General features: G+C 44.2%; 1 protein-coding gene across 2 annotated transcripts in view; it reads right to left on the reverse strand.

Annotated features, from left to right (window-relative positions):
• KCNIP1 (Kv channel interacting protein 1) overlaps positions 1-17,816 on the reverse strand; it is a 287,991-nt gene that overhangs the window by 269,580 nt on the left and 595 nt on the right. The window lies entirely within an intron of this gene.

Genomic DNA, 17,816 nt, shown 5'->3' on the forward strand with positions numbered 1-17,816 from the left:
ATTGTATTTTACCTTGCATATGATACCAATACTTAACCATCAAGCCATGGAAAACAGATTAGCATCCAGCAGGAGCGCAGGTCATTCCTGTGCCCAGGCAGCTGCTGATGCCGTGGAGCTCCTGCTGCCATCAGTCGCTGTCCCCACCTGTCCCATCTCACATGGCTTGTGACAATAATAGACCTCAACATTTCTGAGACTCAAACCCTCTCTTTATATAGGGGTAATACAATAGCCCAGGTTGCATTGGTCACTGCCTTTCCAGAGAGTTCCTCGCTTCTGGTGCATGAGACAAAGTGCTAAGAATAACACAGTGTGAAGAGTAAGAATAACCAAAATACCTATCAGAGGGGTCACTTCCTTCTCCAGCTAAAATCAAGATCTCAGAACAGCTTTACAGCACATGGTTTATTAGGGCCTGATCCAAAAGCTCTCACTGACTGCTCTCCTACCTGCCAGCATGCTTTTACAGTCTTGTTCAACGGAAGCAAATTGTTTCCCTGCCTTTTCTTGGCTGAGCTAGATAGACCTTCAGATTCCCTTTGCCATCTTGATAACATTATCTGCTTTCCTCTCTTTCTTTTTCATTCAGCATTTTCCTTTTACAAATTGATCCAAAATAACTCTTCCCTTGACTAAGACTGGGGAAAATACAGAAATAATGTTGATAAAAGAAAGTCATACCATTTTGTTAATGTGAAAAAAGGTCTTGATTCTTCCTTGGAGCAATTTTGCATGTATCCATACGAAGGTATTAAGCTGGCTTTGTGTAATACTTATTTGTTAGCCTGTATTTAGACTTATGAACACGTATGAACCCTGGTGAGGCAATCCTGACTGTCCTAGCAACAGACTAATGTTGTACCTAAAAAACCAAACACAGGGGGCTCCTGACATTAGCTTGTACACTCGTGTTCACAGAGACGCAGTTCTTTCTCAATAAATTTTCATGACCCCTTCTTCATTCTGGTCCTAACCTCTTACCATGCTCCTTAAGACAACGCTGATCTACCCCAAGGATACACAGGGCTGGAACTCAGGCTGGAACTTCTTGACCTTCTTCTTCTCAGTCATTTCAGACCCGGCTCCCAGCAGTGGCTTCCTGAGACAGGTTAGCTCTGGGCATGGCAGTGAGGGAGTGAAAAAATGCCTTTTGCCAAGGGCAAAAACCTCATTCCCTTATATTCTTTTCTTAGCTTGTCCCTGAAGCTCAAAGTAGTGAAACAGTGAGGACAGCCCATCATAAAAAGTAAGAGTTGGGACTAGACCTTGGACTTCTTTTTAAGAGTTTAATAAAGAGAACCTTCATCTTTCAAAGGCTTAATGGCTTGAGTTCAGGCAAAATCTAATCTGCTTATTTGAAAGGATGAAAAGAAGAAGTGGAATACTCAGAGATAGGACTAGTACTCCTGAGGCTGGGTAGCTGCAAATTTTTCTCAATATCAATCACTCCGATTCCTGCCATGCTTGATTAAAATAAAAAAAAGAAAAAGCTACAAAGTAGGACAAAGATTCAAAACACTTGTCACCATAAAGGCTATATTACAGATAGACGAGATCTTTGGATGAAGGCAATAGGGTTTTTTTTTAACCAAACAAAAAGCCTGCTTTTGACTTTATAAATTTATTACCTTAATTCAATAATCTCTCTCTATAAAAAATGGTGCAGTTTCTAAGCAGCACATAAACAGCTTTCTGTATACACAATGATCTTGCCAACCTCGCAGTGGTACCAGGGAGCTCACTTCATGCCAGTATCCTAAGGCCATTAAGAGCAGGGATGGTATTTACAGCCTCAGGCAATGCAGTTGCTTTGCTTAAGGTGAAACTATGGATGCATCGTAGTTTGGCAAGCAACAAGGGAAAACGTGTGCCCATACATCCTGTCATTCGGGACACTTTCTCTATAGCATGCTGATCACAGAGGTGCTAGGTACTTATATTTAGGAGTACTGAGTTATAATCTGTTTAGGGAGGCAGTCTACAATTTATACCAAAATTACTTATTAAGCGTAGGTGATGACTGCATTCGGCACAAGCTGTACATAAAAACAACAAAATGGCTGTAAGGTACGATATCCCCACACGTGTCTAAAAGTCAGTGGGGAAAGCCAATAGCTTTCAGCGTGTTTACCCGTATAGCAAACTACAGCCCAGTTTTGCCGGAGCCTGCAGCAACAGTATAGAAGAGCACAGCCCCTAATGAAGTGGCCCAGATGCTGTGAAGGGCAAGTGAGAAAAGAGCAGGGTATGAGATGCGGGCGTGTACAAAAAGGCAGGGCAGAAGTCCTGTCAGTGTCTTCTTGCAGAAGATGGTTAGACACTGGACAAGTTCAAAATAAATTTTGTTTAGTGGTTTAATGACTTTTTTCTTTAATGCAATTTGCCTGGGCAATGGCTAAACCTCTACAGGCTAATGCAGGAAATCAACTGAAAAACCTGCCTTCTAGAAACACTTGCCAGATTGCTTTGGAAAAGCAGGCAGCACCAAACCCCTCTGGGTTCCATGGGTCTTGGTGAATCTGCGAGGTCCAGTTCGAAGCTTTCTCAAGAGGAACACTGATCTGGGTTTCATGCACGTGGCACAGCTGCCTTCACCAGCTAGAAACTCACCGCTGAACTTGACTCTGAATATCTACTGCTACTGGATTTAATGACTCCAATCCAACACTTGGCTTTTAATGATATACTATTTGCTTGTCACTTGCCAAAACAGTGGCTCCCTCCCACTTTCCTACAATAAAACAATCCAAACTGTTGCTGCTGACAATAGAGCTAATATTTACAATTAATTACTGAAAATATTTTAAGTTTTGTGGATCCTTCAGTGAAAGACGACAATTACAGAGACATTTACAATACGAGGTATGAGTCACGGTAGACAAAATTCCTTGGAAAGCTGGTATCTACAGATATTTAAATCATTCTGTAAATCATATAGACATTGTACATGCAGAAGCTCTTTTAAAATAGCTGATATGATGATTTCTGCCTCCTACGGGAGAAAATGGACACATCAGAGTGAAGCTCTAATCCTCTTCAACCCTGCACAGATGCCAAGGCTGATGTTGGCTGATTTATCATCCCACATACTTGCTAAAACTCCTTCAGAAGACAGTAGCAGTGTGTGATCAGTTGGGCTGGCCACACTTTCTTTTTTCTTTGCGCTTTAGAAATGAAAAATGTCTTTTTGAACAGTACCTTTCAGGGAAAAAAGACATATAGGGTTCAAGAGGTTTTAATTGAGAGTGAATTTGGATTCTCCTTTTTGCCCTCTTTTCCACCAGGGAAGGAAGATATCAAAACATGCTTTGTGTTTTACACCAAATACAATATTAGCTGTAATAAAAAATAAGTGATCTCCATAGTTTCATCATATTTTTAAAAGTTTCCATACCTTTGGTACATTTTTGTGATCCGTATTAATAGTTCAAACGGACAAAACCCTGTCCTACTTCTGCCTGCCACCCTTGCACAGAAGGAGATGTCCTATTTGGCTTTAAAGGAACTTGTGGAGGCTGCTAGAGGGGAAGCTCTCAAACAAAACATGTTTCTACCCAGAGAACAAGGACCTCACCATTTGTTGTTATAGAAACCTCTTTCTTGCTTTCCAACTACTGTTGTTGCAGCATCCCTGAAAAATCAGATGCATGGGGCCCCACTCACCCTCCTTGAGCAAGAGAGGGTTTCCATTGCTTGAAATGTAAATATATTTCTAAGCTGGCTGCTAAATAAGGGCCCTGTGCTTCCCACACATCCGTTAGTGATAGTGGTGGTATATGGCAATTCAGACTGACCAACGGGGAATGGGACGCTCATTTTCAGGGCAGGTGCCCAAAGCCAGGAGAGCCCTTGGTGGGTGCTGAGCAGCCCCTGTGCGGTGGGGTATGGGGAGGGAGCAGCAGGAGGAGTAGAGACTGCACTAGCTGGGGCTGCAGTCACCCCCCTGTACCGCGGGCCCGCTCCCAGGGAGGTGGCAAGTGAAAATCCCTTCCCAGCCCTCCTCAAAGACTTGGAGGAAGCTGCAGACTGAGACTTTGCTTCCACTCCTTTAAGTAGGTTATTGCCACCAAGAGGAGCAAGAGCCTGTAAATTAACCTGTATACTCATCTTCTCTCTGCCCACCTGCAATATCAAGGCGTGCAACTCCAGAATAAATGGGAAGGGACTCACTGAAGAGAGCTGCATCTGAGGCAGAGCCAGCCCCAAACTTTCCAGGCTGAATCAAGCTCCACAACACTTGATGAGTTCCTGGGCAATCAGTTCATGCCTTCAAACTTTTTTCCTAGACTCAGAGGATGCTGTAAAAGGCAGGCTAACATTTTTCCTACACTTGCTGAAGTTTAGAAGCTGAGGCTCAGGGAAAACAAGACACGTGCCAGCTTGAGATGTTCAAATTAAGACTCCTGCATATATTCCAGCTGGGAAGCAAGGAGATTTTGGGGGCTGGATTTTACAAATCCGCGTTTCTATTTTATGGAGGTGTTAGGGGTGCTGCAAAAATAAAGCTATACAACTTATTTACAGTGTTCCCCTACACTGCCATGTGTCAGCAGGTTTAGCACCCAAGACTGTCTGCCAATAAATCCCTTCTGTAACGTGATGTCAACAGCAAACTGCATTACAGTGAACGTAAACAGAAAACAGTAACACAAGTGATTTTCCTCACATTTGTGAGCAGTTTCATTCTGTAAATCTCTCCTTTCCTATCACAGTCCAATAAACACCTCTAAGGTGGAAGCAGAAGGCAGGTGAAAACTCATCTCTGGTTTTGAGACTGAACTTATTTACAAGAATTTAAAATCTCTACTGTTATTCCTCTAAATTCTCTTTAATTCTGCAAATATCTTACTTATGCTTTAGGTTCTCTGCTTCAAAGTTACACAAGCCTGCCAAGACTCCAGGCGTGTGCATTCGGCTGCATGCTCTAGGAGTGCGTGTCCCAGAAATGCATATGCATGAAATGAAGAACCAAACAGCAGGGAAAAACGTTTTGCTCCATTTTCTGGAATGCCTACAATGAAAACAGAGGGGGGGAAGAGACAATTTTGGCAGCATCTCCACATTTATGTGGACAGTGAAATGCAAATAAATTTGAGGCTTACTAGTACAAGAAATAGTCATTTAACAACTGCATTGTTCTCTGGGGACCAGACCTAGAAACCACCTTAATATTAACTTTGTTAGAATTTATTTAAGTCATACTCCACTGTCTTCTCCAGCACAGACACTAACACCTTCATCTCTCTCTGTCTGAGCTGCTCTCTCCCCACTGCAGGTTCCTTCACACCGCCTTTCACAGCAGCGAACAGGTTAAAAATCCAAAATGCTATTTACTGAAAGATCAGACTCAGAAAATCAGGGAATTGGGAGGAAAATAGAAATGTACATTAGTTCACCCTGTCACTTAGCTTGAGGTAACTTCAGCTTGACTAAGGGTATATTGCCCTGAATCAGATTAAGGACACATTTCAAAATGCACAGAAAATTTAAAACATAAAGATTCGAGCAGTTACTGCTGAGTTCTGCTCACTCTGAACAATATTTTATGATAAATGACACAGAGAAAGCTCAGGAAGGTGATGCTGGTTTCCATGCACACGCGGCCCAGCCCAGATCTGCAGGTTCCCAGTTTTCTCTGTCCATTCCTGCACCAGAACACACTCAAATATTCCTACTTCCTAATGACCACAGGCGTTCTCGTTGGTGCTCTACATGCACTGTACACACCTATTCCTGCTCTCAAAACATCACTGCAAGAAATCCCTTCCCCTTTGCAAGAGGCACCTCCTCCAGCTATTCACAGCATGCTCTAGGAGCAGCTCTTACCTACCCCTCCAGGACATGTCCCTTGTCCCTCCAGACCTGGTACAGAACAGCACAGGCCCTTAATACACCTGACAGGTAGTGATGGAAGACAGCCAAGCTGTTCCACTGCAATGTTGCTTAATCTGCCGGTATTACAAGAACCACCACACTGTCCTGAGCTCCTTCAACTACAAAGGGTTAACTTGGTTCATTCTCTTCTGTCAACGTATCCAGTAAAAGAGTTCCTAAACCCAAGAGGTTCAGAGAAAATGAACTGTCCTGAACTGTTGGAAAGGATAACTCCCATGACAGGATGGGGAACAAGCATTCCCCTGCCCACTTTGGGAAGAGACTTATGCCTGTAGCTATCTCAGCACCATGTAGCCTGCCCACAGCACTGTCAGCCTCTTGAAGCGCAGCCCTGAAACTACCAGCAACATCAAACCTACTAGCTGCTGGCAGAAAGCAAAGCAGGTGGTGACATGACAGAAGACAATGGCAACATCTCTGGGACATGCTCTTCAAAAGTGGCCTTTGTTATTCCAGCCATCCCTGTGACAGCCATCGCTGTCACAAGAACATAAGTGACTACTAGCTGACTAAGACCAGGAGCATTGCTCCACAGAGAAAAGCTTCTGCAGGTGAATGCTGTGTCAGACTAGCTGCTTAATGTCATCCTTGCCCTTCGCCACTGGCAACAGCCGCAGCGAGCTCCTGAGCCAAATGCCCCGTCCACAACAAATCCACGTGCACAACGTCTACCTCGTGTGGTACTCGGCAGGGTCATGTCTGTGCTGTCTGGCACTGGGAAACAGCACTCACAACATGAATAACGATGCCTTAGCTTTGATCTCCAACTCTCCTAAATCTCACATGCTTAGTAGCTATCTCATAACGCTTAACAAAATACAATAAAACTAAATCACAGCAAGCAGGCAAGTGACAAACAATTAACTTAGGCAAAACTCTACAGCTGTAACAGTTATCGCACAGAAAAGGACAGCAAGCTGGTGAGGATGACCAAGGGCACCGAACTTCACACCGGCAAATGCAGAGCAGTGGGTGCTGAGAGACACAGACCTGGCGCCAGGTTACAGGGAAAGCACAGACAGAATCGGATCTCCTGCAGCATCATCCCCACCTCATCCTGCATCAGAAGTTTGATTTATAGGGCAGTGAAGCTCTTTAAAGCTATTGCTTTACGTTCATGGCTAACGGAACAGAAAAGCACCTATTAAGTAAATGAGTACAATTTGTGCAGGCTTCTGCAGAGAAGCACCTCTTCACAGAAACACGGGGAGGTGATCAAAGACTCACTCCTCACTTCTTGTTCTTTCAGGATTTCAGTAGAGTTTGAAACATTCTTGCGGGTGAAAATATTACCAGATATGCAATTGCCTCTAGTATTTGCTTATAGTTGTTTGGCTATTATTACACATATAATTTGGGCATATTAACTGAAAATATAGGGCCTGACTATAAACCATGCGGAGCATTTTGGGGCACTGGTCTCCAAGCGGGAGCATGTCCCTCAGAAATGCCACATGAGATACTAAAGCAGAGAAGCAGAGCTGCACCTGCGCTTCCCGGCTCTGCCAGGGCCATTAGCTTGGCCTTGGCTCCAGCACTGCTGGAGCCTGAGGCGAAAGCAGCAGCACAGCGGGGTGAAGGGGAAGCAGCAGAGGCAGAAGGGCTTTGTGTTTTCTGAGTGATCAGAGCCTGAGATGTCAGAGTCAGTGTGGGGATCATGGGGCTGAGTTGCTAACTTCACACCCAGCAGCTTCTAACAGCTGCCTGTCCGGTTTTGATCAGGACAGAGGTTAAGAACAACATTTACCAGCTAATTCCCCACTATCAATAATTTCCAGGCAACAACTCTAAAGGGACAGAGTTTTGCTAAAAACAAACAATGCAAAGAGACGTGACAAAATTCATTCCAAGCCAGAGCATTTCCAGTTTCCAAAACATCTCACAACTCTGTGGGGTAAAGGAAAGTTTCAGGTTTGGACCAAACTTTTAGTCTAACAGCTAATTTGCTTTGTAGGTTTTTACAAACCAGTAGTACACAGAACACAAGAGTGCATTTGTTCCAACAGACACAACACCATGTTTTAATGGTTTACACACCATTCACCTACATCTGAGTTGGGCTGTGGATGACATTCAAAATGGCACATTGCCGTGTTCTCTCTTGTGCATTGCTAAACAGCAGCAACAACCAGCGACTGAGGAAAGCACACAGCACTCTGATTTCCTGCAGCGCATGAACTTTTGAACTGCAAGTACTTTACCTCCATCAACAATCAGGACAGAGGGAAGAGAAAAGGCAGCATCAGCTAAAAAAAATGCAAATGTAGCCATGTAAAGTGCTATAGCTGATGGCACTGCCCAGAAAATGCCTGATCGGAAAATCCCCTTTGTTTGACAGCGTACTTTCCTGGAAGGCTGCAGTGAGCCACGTGCAGCCCAGTGCTCCATCACGGAGGTGATTAGAAATGATAGGGCAGTAGCTCAGCTGTAATATCCTCACTCCTGCCAAGTAGAGGATGCCAAATTGCTATTGGAAATAGCCCCTTTTGATGCCTTAAAGCCCTGGAAATGAAAAACACTTCCCTGAAAGATCCGTCTCTGGTTGGCTTTCTGTCCCAGCACCAAATCTGGTCTGCATGCAGGTCCGGTTGCTGCCTACACAAACAGGAATGGACCTTGTGGGACCAGATTTCCTTTGGAGAACTGCACACGTTTGCGCCTTTGCCCATCGTTCGGTAGATACAAATGTCCACCCAGGCAGGATTTTCCTCATGCCCTAATGGCAGCTCTTTGTCTAGTTGCCTGCAGCCTGGCTAATTCCGTATGCACGGGACTGCAAACTAGACCTTCTGTCAGCTCACATATTAAAATATTAGATAAAAACAAACACCATGTTACAGGGATTCAGATCCACACAAGGACATGCTTTCAATTCCTAGGGCGCTAGTACCACAGTTTGAGGTCATGTCTGACTCTTGCAGCAAAGCATGTAAACTAGTGTGCCAATTCAATTACACTGGTTTATTAGGATTAGCAGACAGCAATACTCTCTGTACTGACACAGAAGTTTCCTGCTTCCCATTTTTTCTTTTCATGCGCGGCTCCCAGTTCAGACAGCAACACACAAGTTCCTTGAACTGTGAGGATTAAGAGTGCAAAGGGGTGCACTTTGCACTCCCCGCTGCATCACGGGCTTCACCTGCATGGGATGAAACAGTTTCCCGAAGGGAAATTGTCCTTCCCCGCAGATGCTGTGCTGGCTCCCAACATTTTGCAGCTGAGGAGCGTTATTCCTTCACAGGGCTGTGTGTGTACCCTACAGAGAGCAAGCCTCAGCTCATGCAGTTTGATGTGTTAAATCAGGGGCCTTGCCTGAGGTTTCAGCTGATATTCAAAACATCTATGAGGCTGATCTGTAGCACTGTTCACTAGAAGAAAGCAACAGCAGCCTGGGAAAACATACCTGGGAGCTCAACCCCGAGCTGCAGGGAGGCAAAGTTAGAATTGTTGTCAAAACATTTGAGTGCCGCTTCTGAGACCGTGCTCTATCTAACTGGCTAAATCTTGTGAACGTGGCTTGTTTCATCCCTGTTTTCCTGCATATAAATTTGACAGGCAGAAACACTTATTTTGTCAGAGCACTAAAAGCCCCTGATGTTCAGTACTGATCTCTGGCATGCTGTAATTTGGCTCCCCCTTTTGAGGTGACACTTTTCCTTTTCCACTAAGGACCCTTCGGCAGAACGATGCAGGCGTCTCTCGGGTTTCCTAGAAACCTGCCTCCAGCAGCACAACATGTATCCTCACAATCATGTTCTCCATTAGCTGTTCTCAGCCACAATATAAAATGTCCTGGGCCTACCCGTTGGCTTTTAGAGACCTAGCTGTGGCCATCTATGGAAATTCTGGGCACTTTCCAACTAGACACCCACAGAACGAGCTTGAGGTGAGGAGGGTTTTCGTGGAGCAAGAGAAAAGCAAACACTGGTGTGTGTGAGGAGCTGCGGTTGTTGAATATGTCAAGAAAGTAATGTTTGGATTGAGGAAAGCTAAACAGATGTAGCAGAGCTCTGCCAGGAAAGGACTGCTCTGTTACCCAGTTCATGTCTTCCTTAAAACTTTCCTGCACCATGGCCCAGCCAGCTCCACTCCTGCCTGGGCTGCCTCCCTCAGCCCGCCCCACAGGTATGAGTTCAGCCTCCCGGGGAAGCTCTTCTGTCCAGCATCTGTCTGCTGACACACAGTCCTTCCCTGCCTCCCTGCCAGCCACGCTTGCTCCCTGTGAACTTCGCCTCATTTCTGCTGTAGTTTGTTTAAACTCTTCAGACTAGCCCCGCCATACCCTCCCTATCCCGAGCAGAGCCCGCACGAATTACATCCCCGTTTTTATGAAATGCAGTTAGAAATTAACTGACTACTATCCGTATTTTTTTCAGTCCAGACCAAAGACATCACGCCACAGTGACAGCTGCAAACACAGATTGGAGATATCTGGGCAGAGCTTCCTTCATTTCTGACTCGCCTATTTTGAAAACGTGGATACAGTTTACACTTTTAATCATTTTTTATTTCTTAAGTATAATCCATCTTACAATAACAGTTATTCCCCTTCCCTGGGGCATCTCAAAATGAATAAAAGGGGAAAAATTAAATACCTTGCTTAGAACCCAGAATATATTTTGGTCAGAAATGCTGCTGTAGTACCATATAGCTCTAACCTACATTTCCCAGCTGGATAAGACCCCTGCCATGCATTTTGGTACCTTCCTGCAGGGGAGGATATGGGGTGCCTAGAGCATCCTGCACCTGCTGGGAGACACCTCTCAGAGAAATGCAGAAGTTTCTTACCTTGCAAACAGCCACAGTGTGAGCAGCAACATAACTCAGAGACCCTGAGCAGGTACCCAAACTTTCTGCATCCCTGTGCCATTACATTCTCTAGGTAATGATTTTGAATAAGAAACACAGCACTTGACATAAATACCCAGGTCTGTCCCCCACCGCAATGGAGGGAGTACTTTAGCAGTTACACTTCTCTATTCACACCTAAAACTACAATAAAATTACAAGCCAATAAAGTGTTCTGAAAGTGTTGGTAAATAACCACAATTAAGATAAATTTTGATTAATGAAATATTTCAGCTAAAAAAATATTTCATTTTTGAAAAATTTGTAAATCTTCAGGGTTTTTAATAAAGCTTAAATAAATATCAAAATAAGCAATTCTAGAAGAATGTTAGGTTTATAAGTGGAGAAGTAAAACATCGTTATTTTTCCCCCTCACATTTGACCAAAATCAGCATGAGTTTGGCGGATCTTGGTCTGCTTTTTTATAGATAAGGTTTTCCTCAAAAAATGTGTACAACCCTAACTAACTCCTGTTTACATATTTGATGACATTAAGCACTGTAAAGCTGGGAATGGCCAAACTTCTGCTAAGTATTAAGTTCCAAGCTTTTTACATATATAGTGTTAAATATTTTCAGTTGCAAAAATCTAAGTGCTTCCTAGTGCCTATTCCAAACATCAAATATCCAGTAATTCACACTGGAAGAGCTGCTGATGATAAAGGTTGGAAGATTACCAAGGCTGGAAGTTAGAAGGTGGAAAATATTTTCTGTTTTACCCTTTTGAATTATTGTGGAACAAAAAGAAACTTCAAAGCACTGCAGCCTACTGGCATACAAAGCTGAAGTTTCTAATCACCTCTTTTGTGGTGGAATTTCATGGCTCTGCGTGGATGTGCTGCACTTTGTGTGGCACATAGTACCCATACCCAAGGGCAGGAAATAAGCACACACATATGCTAATGCAACTTAACATATAATGTATTTTCCTCCATCCATTTTTCTTTATTCCAAACGTCCAAGCTGGGTCTGACTACAGCATTTCAGGCAGGCGCTGTGTGCCCGTGGGAAGCAATCAGGGACAGACATAGCTTATTTTAATTTAATCGGTGCTATCTACTCTTAAGACCAGCTCTTTGAGATCCCTCTGCCTCACTGCCAGGAGCTGTATTTATAAGGAAGCAAACAGGAAACAAAGCAAGAGGCAAGGGAAGACATTTAGACCTAGTAACTGCACAGGAGCTAAAGAAATTTTGGCTGAAAGTTAGGGGAGTGGGGAATGGAAGCAGTCCCAAGTCTGTAAGTCCTACCCACCTCTAAGCAAATCCCACTCCCACGCGAGCTCTGGCACAGGGCTGCTGAGGACATGGGAAAGCAGGGTGCACAAACAGCTCCCACACCTCTGTGCCACCCATGGCAGGTGCGTCCCAGCCACGTGGCTGGGATGTTTGGCTGCTGTGACGCCGAGCAGCCTCCCATGCACCTCTGTGCTTTGGAGAAACCAAAGCGTTTCACACAAGTGGCATACTCTGACAAACACTTGTTGGTCATCACAGTTTTTCCAAATTGCTTCTGATCGAGTGCTTACATCAAACAGTTTTGTTGCCGAGTGCTGTTCCGTACACCCATTACAAAGACAATTCCCTAGAAAAAACTGCCTGTCAAACCCTCAGCTTTCAGTGCAGGCAGCTGGCCACGTATGTGACCTGCCAGACTGTATCAGATGACGATCAGAAAAGACTAGGGAGAGAAAATGAGATGTCAGTGCCACGTATTGGCTCTTGGGCACAGCCAGGAGAAACTAATTCAGCCATTTCTTCCATTCACTCAAGCACCTGCAGGCTCAGGTCTCTGACTAGGGGGAAGGATGCTTTCCCTGCTCTAGAAGGAAAACGGATGGGAAACTGACATCTTCTCTCTATTAACAAAATACCGGTCAGAGTCTTTAGGACACACACATTCGTTCACAACAGTGGCAGGCTGTCAAGTTTCTTTGAGGAGAAGAAGCAAGAGAAGGGCAACTTTCAAAGGTTTTCTTTCTGCCAAACCTGAACGGATTTTTGAGGGATAAAGGCAAGTCTGTCACTTCTCCCGGATGAATTTCAAAGGCCTATTGTGACTAAAGCTGGTGTAAACAGCTAACAAAAAGTTATTTTGTAACAGTATGTACTGGGCAAAGTAAATACGAGGGCAGCTCCCATGCCCAATCTATCATCTCCGTTCTGCAGCTGTAGGTCTAGGGCTGAACAGGACAGATTCCTTGAAACACTATTGAACCACCTTTTCTCCTTTGAGCAGAGAAGCAGATTGTTCTGGTGGAGGGAACTGAAAGGGCACAGCCATGACTGGCAATCTTAGGAGCTCAGGTCAGTCAGATATTCTTATGAAGGCTGATGAGTCAAGCAATGTTGAGTGGTTTCGTGGTAAGTAAAACACTTGAAAATATAGCTGGTCAGACACAAAATCTGATGCTTTTGGACAGTGAGCCATTTCAAAGCAAACTTTCCTTCAAAACAAAGTCTAGAAATTGGTCACTATAAAAACGGCACAACTGACATTTTAAGCAAAGTGAATTCAAAAAAAAAATTAAACAACTGTGCCAGGCTCCTCTTGATAGTTTAGGTTTGGGTGGTCTTGGATCAAAATACGGTTACTCACATTCAACAGGCTCAGATTCCCAACTGAAAGTGGTGCTGCTTTCTTCTGGTGCACTCAGGGTAAGAGCTGGTGCCTGCAGCTCTAAGGCAACAAGATTCAGGTATTGAGAAAAATTTGAGTTATATTTCACTTTCACTGGGGGGGAGGGGGAAGATAGAGAAAAGAAAGAGCAAACATAGCTAATCCCTTATTCCTTGATTTTCCTTTTCTACTGTAATTGAATTTGCCCACAAATGGCAGTATAACCATCTCCGCTGCACACTACCACGGAGGTATGGAAAGCAGTCAAAACAAGAAATTCCCCCTGCCTTAGCAATCTGCTAATCTGAACGTTTCCATGACGAATATGGAAATGGCTGATTCTAGCCACAAATTTGGTCATGATTGGCTGCAGACTGTAAAAACATGAAAAATCTCTATTCCTGCAGCTAGTTGAAACCAGAGACGCATTTGTGTATGCATTATCTGCTGTGCTGGCCCTCTGCCTTTTAGTGTTGTTGTGGTTTGGGGTTTTTTTTTTTCCCCTAACTCATTTATCGCTTTATTGCTTATGTTTGCTGGAGGATATACAAAGCAACTTGAAATTCTCAAGTCCATCTTAATCTTGTATCTAAGCGCTAACAGCTAACGTACTAAGGGAGGACCAAGCACTCCTCTCAGCTTCATTTGTGTTTGGTCCATACTGAGTTCTTAATGTTTCTTCCTGTTCTCAGTACCCCCACGCCCTTACATCTTTAGGGTTTTTAAAGTGACATCTCAGAGCCAGAGGGTGGATGAGGTTGGAAGGGACCTCGGAAGACTGTCTCGTCCAATCCCCTCCTCAAGGCAGGGTTAACTACAACAGGTTGCTCAGGACTGTGTCCAGTTGGGTTTTGAGTATCTCCAAGGATGGAGACTCTGCAGTCCCTCTGGGCAGCCTGTTCCGGTTACCCTCACAATAAATTTTTTTTCTTATGTTTGAGTGGAATTTCTTGTGTTTCAATTTGTGCACATTGCCCCTTGTCCTGTCACTGGGCACCACTGAGAAGAGCCTGGCTCCATCACCTCTACTCCCCTCCATCAGGTATTTATACGCTCTGATAAGATCTCCCTGAGCCTTCTCTGCTGCAGACTGGACAGTCCCAGCTCTCTCAGCCTCTCCCCTTACGTCAGATGATCCAATCACTTAATATTCCTTGTGGCCCTTCAGTGGACTCAGTCCGGTAAGTCCCCATCTCTCCTGTACTGGGGAGCCCAGCACCGGACATGGCACTATGAATGTCTCACCAGTGCTGGCCAGAGGAGAAGCATCACCTCCCTCGACCTGCTGGAGATGCTCTGCCTAATGCAGCCCAGGAGGCTGCTGGCCACCTTTGCTGCGGGGATGCATTGCTGGCTCACGGTCAGCTTGTCCCACAGGACCTCAGCTGGGCTCCACCAGGACCCCAGGAATGCTGCACAGCTTTGCTGCTCTGAGACACAAGCGAAGCAAATGTGGTAGAAAGAGGTATTATCTTTTACTAGGCCAACTCAGAATGCTGGAAAAGGCAGACAAGAAGAATCCCAACAGTGAATGAAGTTAAAATGCCATCAGTTGAGGAGATCCGAGGAAATAATTTCTAATGAAATGTACAAATAATCTGTGGAACTGCCCCGAGCCACTATGAAAGCAAACGGCACAAATCTTATAGACTATCCAGGGACACTCCAGCAAACAGGGAAAGCTTCTGCAGCTTTACTGGTAGGATTGCAAATCTAATAGAAATCTTTATCCCTCAGGACAGGGTACGTGGCTCATAACCTGCCTAGACAAAATGCCCAATTATATTGGATTAAGTTTTCACATTCAAGCCAAATAATGATCTCCTCCTCTACAAACCTACAACGCTGTCCACTCCCAGAGAAAAGGTCTTGCACTTGACGGACCACTGCTCTCAATTTTAAGGCAATTTCTGTGCTACTCCTGCCTTCATTGATTCAGGCTCCCCATTTTTATTAAAACAAGGAATTAAATCTTGTACTCTTGAAGAGTGCTACAATATATCCTCCAGCATTGCTGCTCGCATCTGGAATAACCAAACCAGCCACCAGTCCCACTGCCAGCGCCCCGGACCCAGCCATGAGCAGGGTGCGAGGGGGAGCAGCGCAAGCGGAGCCGTGTCCTGCACTGAAACTGGAAGGGTTTAGCACAGGCCACTTGAGTCCGCTCTGCCGGGATCCACCATGTGCTTACTGATACTAACCTGTCTGGAAACTTCTCACTTTAGCCATGACCTGTTTATTTTACCTATTCTTAAAACAATACACATGCATAGTTTTTGCTTTTAGTTTATTAAACCAAAGATACATAGCTTCAGATACACGTGTGAGCTGCTTAGCTAGAAAAGGCTATACAAATTGTCTTCAAACGACTTGAAAGAACACATATTTACCAAGATGACAGTGTATTTGCAGAGGTGTGGATCTAGCCCTGTTATAACTATTTCTTCAAGCCCTTGTTTTAGCAGCAGTATTTAACTCCGACATAAATCCTGAAATATTCAAATAAACACACAGATAAATATAATAATAAGATAACAGTAGATGATAATCTAATAATAAAATAGATAATAACCACTTTACTCAATAAAAGATAGACACAGCAATATCAAACGGAGCAGTTACACCCAGGCATCGTTAGCAAGGTGCCCTCTGGCAGAGAAGGCAACACCCACAGCGGGCTGCATCAACAACCATGCAGACAGCACTGGGACAAGTGATCCTTCCCCTCTGCTCAGCACTTGTGCGAGCACATCCAGAGTGCTGTGGCCAGCTTTGGGCTCCCCAGTACAAGACAGACATGGATGCACTAGAGCATGGTTCAGCGGAGGCCACTAGGACGGTTGGGGGCTGGAGGAGATGCTGAAGGAACAGGTGGGCGACACTAAGGAATCCATCACGTAGTGGTGATTGACTTCTACTAACTATTTAGCTCACAGACAAAGAACAATTTCAGATTGTATTCAAGGCCAGCACATATTAGTGTTTCATTGCTGACAAGGTGAAGTGCTCACAGTCAGTGTAAAACACACCAAGCAGCCCACAGGCATGTGCAGCAAACATGCCTCCGCTATTCCTGTTTAGAGGTCTGGGGGATCCTCTGGGCATTGGCCTAGAGGAGCATCTGCAAACTGGCTGAAGTCAGCTGAAACCAGCAGCCTTGTTCAGTAATGCTCTTTCCTGCCAGGTAAACAGCGACTAAAAGGTGTGAAATTCTGTACTGGCTTTGAAAATAGCCAAGAAAACCAAAGGAATTTCTTCCAACTTGCTCTCTCCAACTGGGTGTCCTGCTAACCAGCAACACCACATAGATAATGCATCAGAGCCAAGACAAGATAACTCTGGGAACACAAGTTTTAGTAAATATAGCTGAACATCCACTGCCAGCAGGCATCAGCAAGATTAAATTCCACTGTAAATGTTCAAATGTGTGACCAGATGCTGGATTTTTACTGCTCGTGAACTCCAACAGAAAGCAATTTCTTCCATCCACTAGAGAGTTGAGCCAATCACATGACAACAAAGTAGTAGTGAACAGATACATTCAGCCAAAAATTATCTACATTTAGTGGAAATCAGATCCAGCTCCCAGGTTTCTGGCAGGTGTATAAGACACCCTTTGGTGTCACAGCAGCTACCATGTCCAGTGCATCGTGTTCAGCTCTCGTGTACTTGGCAGTGCCTAAACACGACTCTCACAGCTTCAAGTGTGACTCAATGCTTACACAATTATACAGTTATGCTTGCATTTTAAATAACATCATACACATCCCAGACAATTGTACAATTATGGTTGCATTGTAATAACACAGAAAGGTGAACTGTAAACCATGTACACACACTCTAATGCAAAATTTTACCCTACCCTACCGGTCTTGTACCAGGAACACAGAATTTTACACTTGGTCACAAACTTGCCACAATCAAATCCCCTGCACAGCCCTTCCCCGTTTCTCTTTAGAGTGATTACTTGACATTTGATATTTCCTAAGACAACTTTAAATTTAAATTGCTAGAAAATCCATACCACCTTGCAATTCAAAAGTGTATATATGAACTGAGCAACAGATCCAGTGGAAATAGAGACCTACCCTAGAAATACTGAGAGACTGTTAAATGCAGAGGTTCTGGCAGGGAATATTTCCAAATAGCAGAAAGACTTGCCCAAGTTACAGAGTCTTTCTTTTTGTTTTCTAGACAATACTCATTCTGTATAGTATGGATGTGCCCCTGACAGTGCTTTCAACTTTCTGCTCAGCAGCACGCTGGAATTTTTGAATTAACCCTGACAGAAATTGAGCAAAGCTCAAGCAAACACTACACAAACCAGACCTCCTGAAAAATCAGCATTTTACAGCCAATATTTATGGATTTAAGGATTAAAATCCCTGGGATTGCTGCTTGCTTTCTCATTTTTCATGAGCTTCTCCTCCCCTTCTTTATGAAAAGATTTTA

This window comes from Pygoscelis adeliae, unplaced genomic scaffold (genome assembly GCF_000699105.1).
Source record: "Pygoscelis adeliae isolate BGI_AS28 unplaced genomic scaffold, ASM69910v1 Scaffold248, whole genome shotgun sequence".
Classification (NCBI taxonomy): domain Eukaryota; kingdom Metazoa; phylum Chordata; class Aves; order Sphenisciformes; family Spheniscidae; genus Pygoscelis; species Pygoscelis adeliae.